Below are 14885 nucleotides of genomic sequence, written 5' to 3'. Positions count from 1 at the left end.
TCTGCTATTCGCCATTTCAATTGAAGTACTTGCATCACACGTCAGGAATAACCCAGACATAACTGGAGTAGAATTAGGCCCAAATACATATAAACTCACCCTTTATGCAGATGATGTCCTAACCCTGCTAACCCACCCACACAGATCTCTGCCACACCTGTTAGAGGAGTTTGATAGGTTTGGTGACCATTCAAACTTCCTGATCAATTCACAAAAGTCGGAAATTCTTAACCTCAATATGAGGAGGGGTGACTTTGATGCCCTTAAGACACATTGCCAGTACAGACTTCTACATGATAAAATTAAATACTTAGGAATGCACATTGCCCCATCTATCAATAAAATATTTAAATACAATTACCTACCTATCCTACATAAGATCAGGAAAGACTTTGACTCCTGGCAAGCTCGCCCCATCTCCTGGTGGGGCAGGATCCAGTCGGTTAAGATGACTACCCTCCCTCAGATCCTATACATCCTACAAGCTGCTCCAGTTCACTTGCCGGCTACATACTTGAATCAACTCAAGGCTTTGATAAACTCCTTCATATAGGGGAATGTTAAACCCCGGATAAGCAAAAGAGTTTTAGTAAAACCACTAGGAGGGGGAGGATTGGGAGTACCTTTGATCTCTCAATATTATAGCGCAGAGAGTGTGGGAATGGCATGACCGTTCCTCCACTAAGGCATGGACCACCATAGACTCCTTTCTCCTGGGAACACCTACCATAGGCCCACTTTGTTGGATCTCACACAAATGCAGACCCGTACACGTCAGGACTTCACTGTTATACTCCCACATGTTCCGTACATGGGACTTAGTTAGAACCAAGGTTAAAGGGATATCATCGTTTACCTCGCCTATGTCCCCAATACCGATAAATGCAGAATTCAGTGGCGGGATAGTTCCACAGACACCAGGCCATATAGGCACAACTCAAACAATCCCATTCGCGTGCCTGACTAACAGAGGGGCCCTGAAAACAAGAACACAACTATCAGACACTGTCGGAGGGGCCTTCTCTCATTGGCTTAAATACGCACAACTGACCCACTTACTGAGAACCTCACCCCACAAACAAGACCTCCTGAGAGAAATGACACGTTTTGAAGGTTTCTACCTTGAAGGAGAGGTCCCTAAGGGGTCCCTATCGATGGTTAAAAAACTGATGGACATGTTCCTTACACTACCACCCTCGTCATACGACTCACATTGGCAGACTGAATTAGACCTCCCTATTTCCAAAGAGCAGTGGGAAAATATTTTTTATCACTCCTCCAAGTCGTCATCATCTCCCAGGATACTGGAGATGAACCACAAAATTCTTTACCGGTGGTACCTTACACCAGTTAGGCTTAAGCATATTTATCCTAGCTCCAACACGACTTGCTTTAGGGGATGTGGGTCTCCTGGCACGATGGCCCATATTTGGTGGCAATGTCCGAAGCTGCTTCCCTTCTGGGAGGGCATCATTAGACATATGAGAATAGTTTTGGGGGACCAATTTAATCTATCACCTCTAACAGCTCTTTTTAGCTACAACCCGGGCAAAATGTTTAAAATTGTATGGAAACTTCTACAAACCTGCCTTAATAGTGCCAGATTACTCATCGCCCGAAAGTGGAAGTCCACAGGTATGCCCACTGTTCAGGAGTGGCTACTTAACACTTCTGAAATCCTCTCTGTGGAAGAATACTCTTATTTTAAGAGTGGTTGTCTGCCCCTATATCATAACATCCAGTTCTACTGGCAAACATTATTACATGCCCCCATAAGGCCACCTTAGATGGCAAAACAACATGAACATTATCTAACCTACTCCACACACCCGGGCTGGCCCTCTCCCCCCCCCTCCCTTCGTTCCCCCCCCTTCCCTCCCCCCCCCCCTTCATTACAATATCTGGAATGATGGTTCAACAGTTTTTGAGTTTGAATTTTGCAAAACGTATGATGATTTCTCATAAAAGTGTAGTACGATTACCCACCTGCTCAGTAAGCATATTCTGAACACAAATGGACATTTAAGTGAACAGACTAAGTATTGGGCAACAGACTTGACCATTCCTCCCACTCTCTAGCAGAAGATATCTCTGTGTTTGCCCCTTATCCCCCTTCCCCCTTGAACTTACTTGTCACATTTGTCTATGTGTGGTATGATATTCTGTACTATGTTTATTATTACTCAATAAAACTTTATTAAACAAAAAAAAAAAAGCCAAGAGTGTCTCGCAACACCTTGTATTTGAGAAAAGAAGAGGAAGGCCTAAACGTTCCAAATTTAACACTGTACCATAAGGCAACACATCTTGCACGTTTAGTTGCATGGAATCATAATCCTCCATTTAAAATATGGATCCAAATCGAGGCAGCCTTACCTAAAAACAAAGGGGAATGTGAGATATATGTTGGCTCCCTAAATCTTATAGACCCCTCCTGACTAAATCTAGTGAATGTATCAAAGCCACACTAGCGATCTGGGATTCTCTTATTCAACACTCTAATACTCTTTCTACTCCAATCTCACCAATGACCCCATTACTGAATAACACCCTTTTTTTTTTACCCACCACCAGTTTAAATATGAAACTGAGGAAGCAACTTATAAAAATATGCCTATATTCTTACTCTTAGATTCATCCCAGGTAAGGGATAGAACTGTTCTTAGAGATTCAATAGGTTCCCCTTTCCATAGCTGGTTCTCCTATCTTCAAATTCGACTGGCTATTCTTGATGGCCCTTATAGAAATGATTGCCTCCACCCACTCAAACACTTCAAAAAATTATGCCTCACTCAGGACATTCATAAATCTCACCTTTCTATCACATACAAGCTCTTAAGAGCTTTACATATGACCAGATTACCTTCCTATACTTCCAAATGGGAGACAGAGCTTAAGGTTTAGCTCCTGAATGACGCTTGGTTACAAGGTTTTCGCATGACACATTCCTCTTCAACTTCACTTGCATTGACTGAACTTAACTATAAAATCATTTCACGTTGGTACTTTACACCCCAAAAATTAAATGAAATATTTCCGGGAGCTAACTCTAGCTGCTGGAGGTGCTGTGGAGAGACTGGCACACTTTTTCACATATGGTGGTCCTGCAACAAACTATCGACTTTTTGGGCCCAAGTGGAACATTGCATTAACCTCACGTTAAGCAAACAGCTTTCTCTTTCAGCATCAATGATTTTATTAAACCAAGTCCCTATTTTGCAGTGTATATATCACAAAAAACTACTACAACTGATTCTCACCTGTGCTAAACGTATTATACCTAGACTATGGAAACAAATACTCCCCCCGCATTCAGCCAATGGGAAGCTGAGGTAACACATACATTGTCGCTAGAGAAGAGACATTACTGTTTTTTGGGAAAGAAAGACTTTATATTAGATATTATCTTTTTATGGGAACAGAGAACATCATAAAATCATAGAGATAACCCTTTATTACTTGTGTAACGGTAGATTATTCTTCATATCCATATATAATTAGGTAGGATATATTCTATTATTATCAGTCATACTAAGTGCAAGAAGGTTCTATTACATCACTCCCCTTTCTTAGCCCCTCCTTTACCGGTCCCTTTGACCCTTTTTCTGGTCCCCTCTCCCCTCTTTAAGGAATCAATTAGTAAAGAAATGCAGTGTATTTCTACGTGTATGTATATTTACTGATCTATGTTATCTATTTACCTGTTTGTGTTACTATTGTATAAGAAAAATTGTCAATAAAAGCTATTTAAAGAAAAAAAAAAAAACTCCAGTCCCATCTCGAAGAGTACTACCCTCCATAAGGAACTACTCCATATCTTCTGTACACTTCTCTGCCAACCTCCTGTGATGAAAGGCAAAGAATGACTGGGGAATGAGGGAAGTGGGGGAAGTATTTAAGCCTTTAGCTGGGGTGTCTTTGCCTCCTCCTGGTGGCCAGGTTCTGTATTCCCACAAGTAATGAATGCAGCCGTGGACTCTCCCTGTATTTAGAAGGAAAATAGGGTCACAAAGGTTTGTGGTATCATGGCACTGGGTCTTGGGGAAAAAAGTTTGAAGAACCCTGATCTAGGTAATATCAGTTATATGATGAACACCTTATTTTTTTAATAAATACTTTGAAATAAGTGATAGATATTTTAGGTAATATCATCATGTGATTATGAGCAGGGTGGATTTGATTTAAATCACTAGTCAGTAAAACTGATTTAAATTGATTTAAATCATGGTTTTCATTTTTAGAATAATAAGTTTTCAGATTATTTTTTCCAGTTATATCAGACCATTACTGATTTGGTAATATATCATTAGATATGCATAGATAGGTCATTGAAATGGATGAAGTTATTTGGATGTGAACTATCTTCAGTTTAATTGGCTAATCATGTATATTTGATCAACTTTTCACCTGTACTTTATTGGAAGGAGAAAAATAATAATTATATTTATAATAACAAGATCTGCAAAAGGACCTATCTTCTACTCAGTGAATGTCTTGAAACTTAAAGGGACACTGTACCCAAAAAATTTATTTTGTGATTCAGATAGAGCATTACATTTTAAGCAACTTTCTAATTTACTCCTATTATCAAATTTTCTTCATTCTCTTGGTATCTTTATTTGAAATGCAAGAATGTAAGTTTAGATGCCGGCCCATTTTTGTGAACAACCTGGGTTGTCCTTGCTGATTGGTGGATAAATTAATCCACCAATAAAAAAGTGCTGTCCAGAGTACTGAAACCAAAAAAAAGCTTAGATGCCTTCTTTTTCAAATAATGATAGCAAGAGAACAAAGGAAAATTGATAATAGTAGTAAATTAGAAAGTTGCTTAAAATTGCATGCTCTTTCTGAATGACAAAAGAAAAATTTTGGGTTCAGTGTCCCTTTAAGGGCATATTTATCAAGGCCCCTAAAGACTGCTGCTCCATAAATTGTCCATCTGCTCTGAGGCGGCGGACAGAAATCAACCTAATCCAATATGATCGGGTTGATTGACACCCCCTGCTAGCGTCCGCAAATCTGCAGGGGGCGGCATTGCACCAGCAGTTTACAAGAACTGCTGGTGCAATGATAAATGATATATCGGATCATGTCCGCTCGCACCATAGTAAATAGGCCCCTTTGTATGGGTTGATTCTGTGTACATAGATTTGCAGGAGAGTAATGGAATTAAAGGGACAGTAAAGTCAATATTAACCTTTCATGGTGCAAAAAGAATATGCAGTTATCTAATTTGCTTTGTTCTCTTGGCATCCACTGTTGAAAAGCCTGCATAGGTAGGTTCAGAAGCAATGCACTACTGTGAGCTAGCTGCGTGTCACTATCTAACCCAATGTATTCAGTTAAGCCCCAGTAGAGTATTGCTCTCCTTAAACAAAGGATTCCAAGAGAATGAAGCAAATCTGATAATAGAAGTAAATCTGAAATCTAAAAATTGTATGCTATGTCTGAAACTCAAAAGTTATCTTTCATGATTATGTCCCTTTAAGGTCTATTTATCACCTCTGTAGGTTAATTTTATAATATTTTGCTGTGAAGGAGCATGTTATTCTGCAGACACAAATTCCCAGTTTTGAGAACTACAAAACCAATAATATGTGATAATATTTTCAAGATAGAAAAATTATCCAAAATAATCTGACAGAAACCTTTGGAAAAGCATGACATTGTGAATGGATTAATGGAACTAATTTACCAAAAAATTAACAACAACATTACAGCTATTAATATACAGTATCTTGCTATGTAATTAAAACTAATCAATATGTAAGGATGAATAACCTTTGGATTATAATATATCCTAAATAGAAACTATCTTTATCTTTAGATATATTTTTCCTCAAAAAGCATTTTATTTAAAAAAAAAAACCTATTTAAATAAAAAAATCCGATTTAAACAATAAAAAAAGAGTGTTTTTTTGTTTGTTTTTTAAAGATAATTGATTTCTATCCACCCTGACTATGAGTTTATGATCAGGGTAACTTACTCCAAACATTATGGTATGTCAAAAACACTCCATATACTAACACACTGAGAGAAGTGTACTCACAGGAACGAGCAACCAGCTCAATACCATTGTTAGCATGTTCTATTGGGATTTACCACCTAGGTGCAATTTCTTTCAGCCCAGCAATGCTTTTCACAGAGTAGAACTTTCCTGTAGTATATCAGTCTTATCCCGCCTATTACGGTTAGTCCAGCACCAAAATACCAGGCAATTCTTCTCTGAACAAGGAACATAGCAACCTCAGACGATCGTTTCCGCCTTCATTGGGCCTCGTCAGTGAGGTGTAGCCATATTCCTCTAAGCACATTGAGCAAGGAGTCCACGTCTGGTTGCCCCCTTTTTCCTTAGGGAGATATTGGGATGATTATTATGCTAGGTCACGATAACCATTATTATGCTAGGCCACAATAACCATTATTATGCTAGGCCACAATAATCATCATTATGCTAGGCCACATAGCAATTATTATGTCAGGCTATATAATCATTATTATTATATTACAAATTATAACTAAGAATTGCTTATACACACATTTGCACAGACATATGCTTAGTTTCCTGTCCTTAGCACATGCTAACTCCCCTATTCCTTGCAGATGCTAACTTCCCTATTCCTTGCAGATGCTAACTTCCCTATTCTTTGCAAATGCTAAGTTCCTTGTTCTTGGCAGAATGCTGAGTTCTTTGTTCTTGTGTATGTCTGCATTTTTGCTAAGGTCAGTGTCTGAGAGATAATCACGTTATGTTGATGTTATAACCCATATATGGTCTTTGTCCATTTGCATCCTGTTCCTGTTATATTTTGCTATAAGTATGATCATTATACACATAATAAAGGAGAACTGCTGAGAAACACCATTGTGTCTGTGTCCATGTTTCTTGGTGGTCCTACAGAGCTCTGCTGAAGGAAGGTGCCATCAGCTCCCAATCAGGGACTACGGATAGGTGATTTTCCCCTACAATCTGGTGGCAGCGGTGGAATGGGATACGTGACCCCGTGAGGTAAGTTGAACGGTGTTGTTATTTTACATACATAATCCCTTCACTTATTCCGGGATCCACAAATATCCCATCCTACTTAAATTTAGGGGAAATAATTTGGTATTAAAGCTATGGTAGATTTGGTCTTTTGGTACGACCCCTCACATATAGTCTAAGGTAGACTTGGTCTTTTGGTAAGACCCGCTTTAAGGATTAAAGTTTCTTGGGTAGAAACATAGGAAAATATTGAGTACTGACTGGGAGACTGGTAACCGGAACTCAGGTGTTTTGTGTGTCATTTTTGTATGTTCATTCATTTGTCTAGTTTATGTATTGCTTATATGCCTATCTTTAATATTGTATACTTAACCTTTACTGTTTTATTTTACATAAAGTTGTTTTTGTATTAATCTGTTTATACGTAATGTATAGAATAGAGCTATAAATCTTCCGTGACCCTGTGATCCAGGAAAATTGATAGCCAGTGGTTACCAAACGGAAGATAGATTAGATGTTATAAAATGTTACCCTTTTGCACAATTAAGCATTTTAGCCCAATATCTGGTTACAGGATTTTGTTGCATCCTTCACGGTTCAGTACAGCTGGGCCAGATAGTTTGTTTTTTTGCAAAAGGATGGATAACTAAATTGTTGTTGACATTGTGTTGTTACGTATGATGTTGATATTGTGTTACGTATGTTGTTAATATTGTGTTGTTACGTAAAAGATAAGTTAGGAGTTGAGAATGGACAAATCCCAGTCTTAACAATTTCCACCACCTAGACTGGGTGAGACTTGTAAAGATTATGTGGGAAGGGTGACACCCAAGGGATACACATATGTTGTTCCCTGGGTAGACAACATAGTGGGATGGACGGAGGCCATGAGAAGCTCCGATCCATTCCCTAGAGATGGGGATAATGATAAATTTTACATGAATATGGTAAAAGGGTTGTGTCTAGGTGATGAAGAGGCATTTCCTTGGTATAAGGGTGATCCCGGTTGAGATATGGAGTGTATAAAAAAGGGTCGTGAGAATTGGTTGACAGTTGCCCCACATTGGCAGTATACTGATATAAAGGGGAAGAAAAAGGGGAACAAGAATAAGCAAAGGCAAGTAGTGTATTTGAGACCCTCAGCTCCACCTCAGGTACAGCCCCCATTACCATCATATAATAAGTTATATCCTAGTTTAACTCCCCCGATAGATGATGAACTACAAACTATCGCAGTAGCATCCTTCCTGTCAAGACAAAATGTCCCACAAACTGATTCAAGTTGTTCAGTAGCCTCCGGTTCTTCTACACCAACATCAGCTACCTGCCTGCCTATATCCACTCACATCACTCATATACTTTCACTCCCCAGATGGCTTTAACGCGAGCGCAAGCAGAGGGTTTTAGACTATTTGAGAAAATCCTTAATGAAAGACAGGGATGGGATATTGGGATAAAAAAGGAAGACAATGAGGTACCTTGTCAAATGCCTTTTCTTACTGTAGTTGTGCGAAATTACTAAGGGATGATCCCCGACAGCACCCATCCGCATGCATTCAATATTTAAAGTGCATGTTAGAGGGACAAAACATGACACAAACAGATATACGTATTATTATAGATGCTTTATTAGATCATGACACTGAATTAGGTTGGGACTGGGAAAAAGTTAAAACCATTAGTGAAATCGATAATGATACCATGACAGATTATTCATTAAATAATCCTGATTAAAGGCCAGCTATGTGGGAGGAATTACTGGAGAAATGAATAGAGTATGGAAGGATAAGCAAAGTATGTCAATTGCATTAGCTTGCAAACAAAATCAGAAGGAAACATTGGTTGAATTCGTTAAACATTTTTATAAATGTTGGAAAGAAGAGGCTGGAATGGAGTCAGAAAATGCGAAGGGCTCTTTAAAGGTCCAGACTTGCATAGGTAATATGCAGCCTCAATTTTCTTTGTTGGTGAAACAGCTTGTCTCTGAATGGCTGGAGTTAAAACCCGGTGAATTCTTGAAAAGAATTCATGAAAAAGAGGGGGCAGGTTGTTTCGACATCAAGAAACTAGAGGGAAAAATTCTTGCTTTTTATCAAAAGCAAGGGTTGCAGTACTCCGACCCATTCCAGGCTAGAGGGCGAGATCATACAGGAAGTAATAGGATGTATGTGAGAGGACGAGGTAGAGGAAGAGGACGTGGAAGGGAGAATTATAATTCCAATAGGACACAGTGTTTTAATTGTTGGGAGCAGGGACACTGGAAGAATGAATGCCCAACCCCCCCCCCTGTTAATTCTGGCCCACCTTACAACCCCCGACAGTATAACCGACAACCTTACATACCCTCTGCGCCCACGGATCCACCCAAACATAACATACAATGGCCATAGGGCTGCCCAGAAGGTAGCGCTCCAATTTTTCAAGTAGTGTCAATAACTTATCGTGAGCAACCATATTTGGTCCTAGAAGTGGAGGGACAACCCCTACCATTCCTAATAGATACCAGAGCCACATGCTCCACTTTATGCTCGGATATGTATGAGGGCACTACTGAAGAATCTGAACCTTCTCTAGGGATTAATGGGGTGCTGACTCAGACTCGCATTACACCACTACTTGAAGTCAGGGTACCCTGTACTGGCCAGTACATTTTTCACCCATTTCAAATTTTAACCGGGTGTCCTTTGAACCTTTTGGGTCGGGATCTTATGGGTCCCCTTGGGGTAAAAGTAACTGTCACTAAAAGGGGTGGGTTAGACGTAAGTTTGGGATCCACTAATTTGAGTTTTTACAACGACTTATTGGGCGTTGTCCCACCTTCAGTGTGGGCATCTTCTAAACTAGATGTCGGGTTGATTCAATGTACCCTATACAAAGCTAGGTTAAAACCCAATACTACCCCTGTGTTTATAAAACAATACCCATTATCAAAGGAAAAGATGGAGGGTATCAAACCTATGATAGAGGAGTTCCTTGATTAAGGAATTCTTCGCCCAGTGGTTTCCCCCTATAACACCACGATAAACCCAGTCCCAAAGAAGGATAATGAATATAGACTAGTCCAAGATCTAAGGGCAATTAATGCTATAGTGGTACCTATTGCCCCTATTGTCCCTTATGTTACAACCTTACTCACGGCCATTCTACATGACGCCCATAGATTTACAGTAATTGATTTAGCTAATGCATTTTTCTTGGTCCCATTGGACCCTGAGACACAACTACTTATGGCTTTCGGTTACGGTGGCCGTCACCTGATGTGGACCCACCTTTCTCAAGACTACATGGACTCGCTGGCGGTTTATTCAATGGTGCTCCAACATAACTTACGGTCATGGACACCCAGCAAAGGTCCTGTTCTCCTTCAGTACGTAGATGACCTACTGTTGTGTAGTCCTAATCAGGAGGCTAATACAGCAGACACCATTAGTCTGCTAAAGCACCTTGCTGCTGAAGGTCACAAAATAGCTAAACATAAATTACAAGTAGAAGTAAAAGAAGTAGAATACTTGGGTTTTGTACTTTCCCAGGGTCACAGGTCCATTAGTTCCAAACGCATGCAAGCCATCCAAAGGGTCCCCAAACCTAACACTAGAAAGGACATGCTCACTTTTCTAGGCATGATTAACTATTGCAGACAATGGATTCCTGAGTGCTCCCATCATGATTCCATACTAAGACAAGCCACAAAAGGAGATAGCCCGGAACACAATCAGTGGACCACAGACATGATTAAATCCTACATAGCACTTAAAACCAGTATTATTAGTGCCCCTGCTTTAGGACTACCTGATTATTGTAAACCATGCCATAGCTTTCTTTTCCAAAGTAGTCCAAATACCGGTATAGGGGATGCCGGCGTGTCTCCGAGCATTGGCGGCTTGCACCATGGCTGTAGAGATGGTTGAAACTATTACACTAGGTCCCTCGGTAGTATTACATACAAGTCACCAAGTCTTACATCTTGCAATAAATGTTACCACTCAACACATGACTGCCCAAAGGCTCTCTGGCTATGAGTGTATATTGTTGAATAATACAAACCTGACAATTAAATATAGTAATAGCAACTCAGGTCCAGCCCACATCCTGAATGCCCTACTTTTAGGTTCACCAGACCTGTCAACTGACCATGACTGTTTAGAGGTAATACATCATATTACTACACCACGACCTGACTTAATGGACAAACCTTTTGACCATGCAGATACCGTATTTGTCGACGGCTCCTGTTCCCGACCTAGCAACGGGATTTATAAGACAGGATATGCCGTTGTGCAGCTACCACACATTGTACTAGATGCAGGCCCTATTGCTTATCCTTCTGCACAGGCTGCAGAATTAATAGCCCTCACAAAAGCATGTAAAATGTTTAAGGATAAATCTGCTAATATTTACACTGACTATCGCTATGCTTTTGGGGTTGTGCATGATTTTGGTATGATATGGAAACAACGTGGGTTTGTTTCAGCAGATGGCAAGGCCATCTTTCATACCGACCTCATTAATGACCTTCTAGAGGCCATACAATTCCCAAAAGATATAGCGATCATACATTGCCGTGCACACACACTTAAAACGGACCCTATTTCTTTGGGTAATGTGCTGGCAGATAAAATTACTAAAGAAGCCACTTATGCTTCTTATATATCCGGACCACCCGTCCGTATGTATGCTGTTTTAGCCCAACCTTCATGTCCTACAGACCACATGCTTCTTGAACTCCAGGGACATGCCACCACGGGTGACATGTCTTTCTGGAAAACAAATGTGTTAACTTTGGATAAGAATGGTTTGTTTTCTAGGGAGGGGAAGGTGGTCATACCGGAAAGCAGCGCACCGCTTTTTATAGCACAAGCCCATGGTGTAGGACACCTAGTTATAAAACCAACAGTTAACTTGCTGAAGCTTTTTATATTAGAAACATAGGTGAACGTTGCAAAGCATACATTAATAGATGTGTAAACTGCTTACAGACAAATACAGTTATTCCTAATAAGGCTCAACATGACCACTTACCCCCACCTACAGCCCCATTTACACACATGCAAACTGATTTTACACATATTACAAAGACTGGTGCTAAACAATTATATTTGCTTGTTATAGTTGACATGATTTCTAAGTGGCCAGAAGCATTTGTTACCCAGAGGGAAGATGCAAAAACAGTTGCTAAAATTTTAGCCACTGAATTAATCCCCAGATTTGGTTGTCTGCATCAGATTAATTCTGATAATGGTCCAGCGTTCATTAGTAAGGTCACCTGTGAGTTAGTGCAATGGTTGCATATTAATTGGAACTTTCATATTCCATATCATCCTCAAAGCTCAGGGATTGTAGAGAGAATGAACCGCACTATTAAAGAGAAACTTTTAAAGGCAACTGCAGGAACCTGGGTTAAATGGAAAAATTATTTTTCTGCAATTTTAGCAGAAATCCAAATGACCCCAAATCGGACAACCAGGTTGTCCCCATTTGAGGTCTTAATGGGTAGACAATTTCTGACTCCATGGGTGAAAGGCCCGCTTATCATTAAAAATTGTGATTTATATTGTATTAAGGAACAATATGTAAAACAATTAATTGATAAGTTTAATGGCATGAATGATGATGTGTCCTCCCGTTTACCTCTCCCCACACAGGAACCAACTCATCCATTCAAGCCCGGAGATCTGATCTGCATTCAACAGCTGAACAGAGCCAAGAAAGGAGGATTCCCATTCAGCAAACCCATTACTGTGATAGCTGTGACCAGGACTGCAATACTGACTGATGACAACTTTGTCCAAAGAGGTGAGAAGCGGGTCACAAAGAAGAAGAGTGTGCTCAGGACGGGCACGCCTCATAAAGACACAGACTACGGATGCTGTGGACGGTATTCCAGAACCCCATATTCAGCATCCTGTTCCAACCGCCCCAACACCAGATCTTTCTACGGTAGTGTGAGCACCATGGGTGATAGAGAACATTGATGACACCCCAAAGGGCACACCAGCTACCATATTGCCCACCTCATCCAATGAGCTCTGAGCCCTCTATTACTCTACCTCACAACCCCCCCTCCTCTAGCTTGGTGAATAAGTTTGTCATTTCCACCCCACATGTAGTTTTAGTCCATAAACCCCCCACCCTTCCCCCCAACAAAAACATATAATACCAAGTACTTCAGCTGCTCTCATTTCTTTAATAAAAGGAAGAGGTAAGAGGGGAGGGTTGGTCACAAGCGATGCTGAAGAAGAGCTCAGACACAAGCAAACCAGAGAAAGGAACACCCATAATTGTCCACAATACCGTGCTAGACTAAGGGAAAAGGCTGATCAGGACCGCCACAGTTGTTTAATTGTGGAGGCACAAAGGGACTCACTAATAAAGGATTTGGAAGAACTCCAAGACCTTAATAGAACATTTAAAAGAACACTGGAAGAACATTTTTGGATTTGTCCTTTAATCCAGTCTTCAGACCTAACTGCTATTGATTTGTCTCCACCCCGGCCAGTAGCTCAGGTTGTCCCTATAATATCTGCTAGTCCTACCACTTCCAACTTACTGGACTATACTAATATCTAGGGATGCCCTCCATTGTGATGATGACACACCCATGGAAAACAGTATTGATATTGTTATGTATATGTCATAATATTTTCTTGTTATGGATACCCTGGTACTACAGGATCTTTTAAACCAGAATGTGTTTTTTTGTTTGGTAACCAAAGTGTCAGTAATGTACATGCTAATACCTCTGCTCCTTTAGAGAGACCCAAAAGATCTGCACCATTACATAGGACCCCAGGTATACCTGTAGAATGTTATGATCTGTTTGCTTGGAATGGTTATACCTCACATGATTATAGCATAAACTTAGAAGGTATAGACCCAAAAGGGTGTAATACAAAGCGAAGATGTGATGTATTTATTTTGGAATCTTCATCTAATCTATGTCACAATATCACTTCAAATGTATTAATATTGACCCCACACCAAGATACACAACACTGTAGCATGCAAGTTACTTCTTCTACCAACTACACAAGCTACCTTTTGTCAGATCTTCCTCCCAGTTTGATGGGAATGACGAATGATTTTATAATCAAAGTGAATAATCCAAATTCAAATGATACAGTAGAACACAATATGATACAATATTTTTTTTTTTTTTCTTAAACATAATAATCTGTCAACGCCTAACATAACAACCATACAAAAGGGAGGAAATCAAACTACAGTGATTATGTGGCCTCAGAATACATACCTTGTTTGAAAGTACAAAGGATATAAGTGGGTATACAACTACGCTTAATGGTTTTATACAATTCTGTAATATACATACAGAACCGTTGAATTGCCAAAGTTCACATGAATGGCATACAGGTACCCATTTAAATTACACGTATCCTACGTCAGATAAAAAGGAGGTTAATTGTACTAATATAAAATCATGTAAGATTCTAAGTCTTACTTACACTACTAAGCCCATCTGCTATGACAGAACTTTAGGCCAATTCCTGTTCCTACCTAATAAAGCCACAACATATAAAAAATGTAATACTCAAGTTACTGCCTATCCCCCAGGCCCGACTTATCATCTGTCACTTACCCCCTCCAGACTCCCTGTTGCATTGAAAGATTTAGAAGATTTAGGGAATAGTCAGAACACACATGATAACATTAAAGATAAACTCTGTTCTAATAATTACTTACTACCAAACACAATCAAGATAAACCAGGCACCCAGCTATACAGATATAGAATGGAGTGCAGGTACTTATATCATATTCACTTACATAAGGCCTTGGAATAGGCCGAGAGAAACCTATCCATATGCGTATTTTTGGATTATGGCTTATTGTCTCCCTTATGTTCCCACCAGTGCACATAACTTGACCACTATACCTTTAACTC

This window comes from Bombina bombina, chromosome 2 (assembly GCF_027579735.1).
Source record: "Bombina bombina isolate aBomBom1 chromosome 2, aBomBom1.pri, whole genome shotgun sequence".
In the NCBI taxonomy this organism is placed as follows: Eukaryota; Metazoa; Chordata; class Amphibia; order Anura; family Bombinatoridae; genus Bombina; species Bombina bombina.
The sequence above is the reverse complement of the archived record's forward strand: the minus strand, read 5'-3'. Positions refer to the sequence as shown.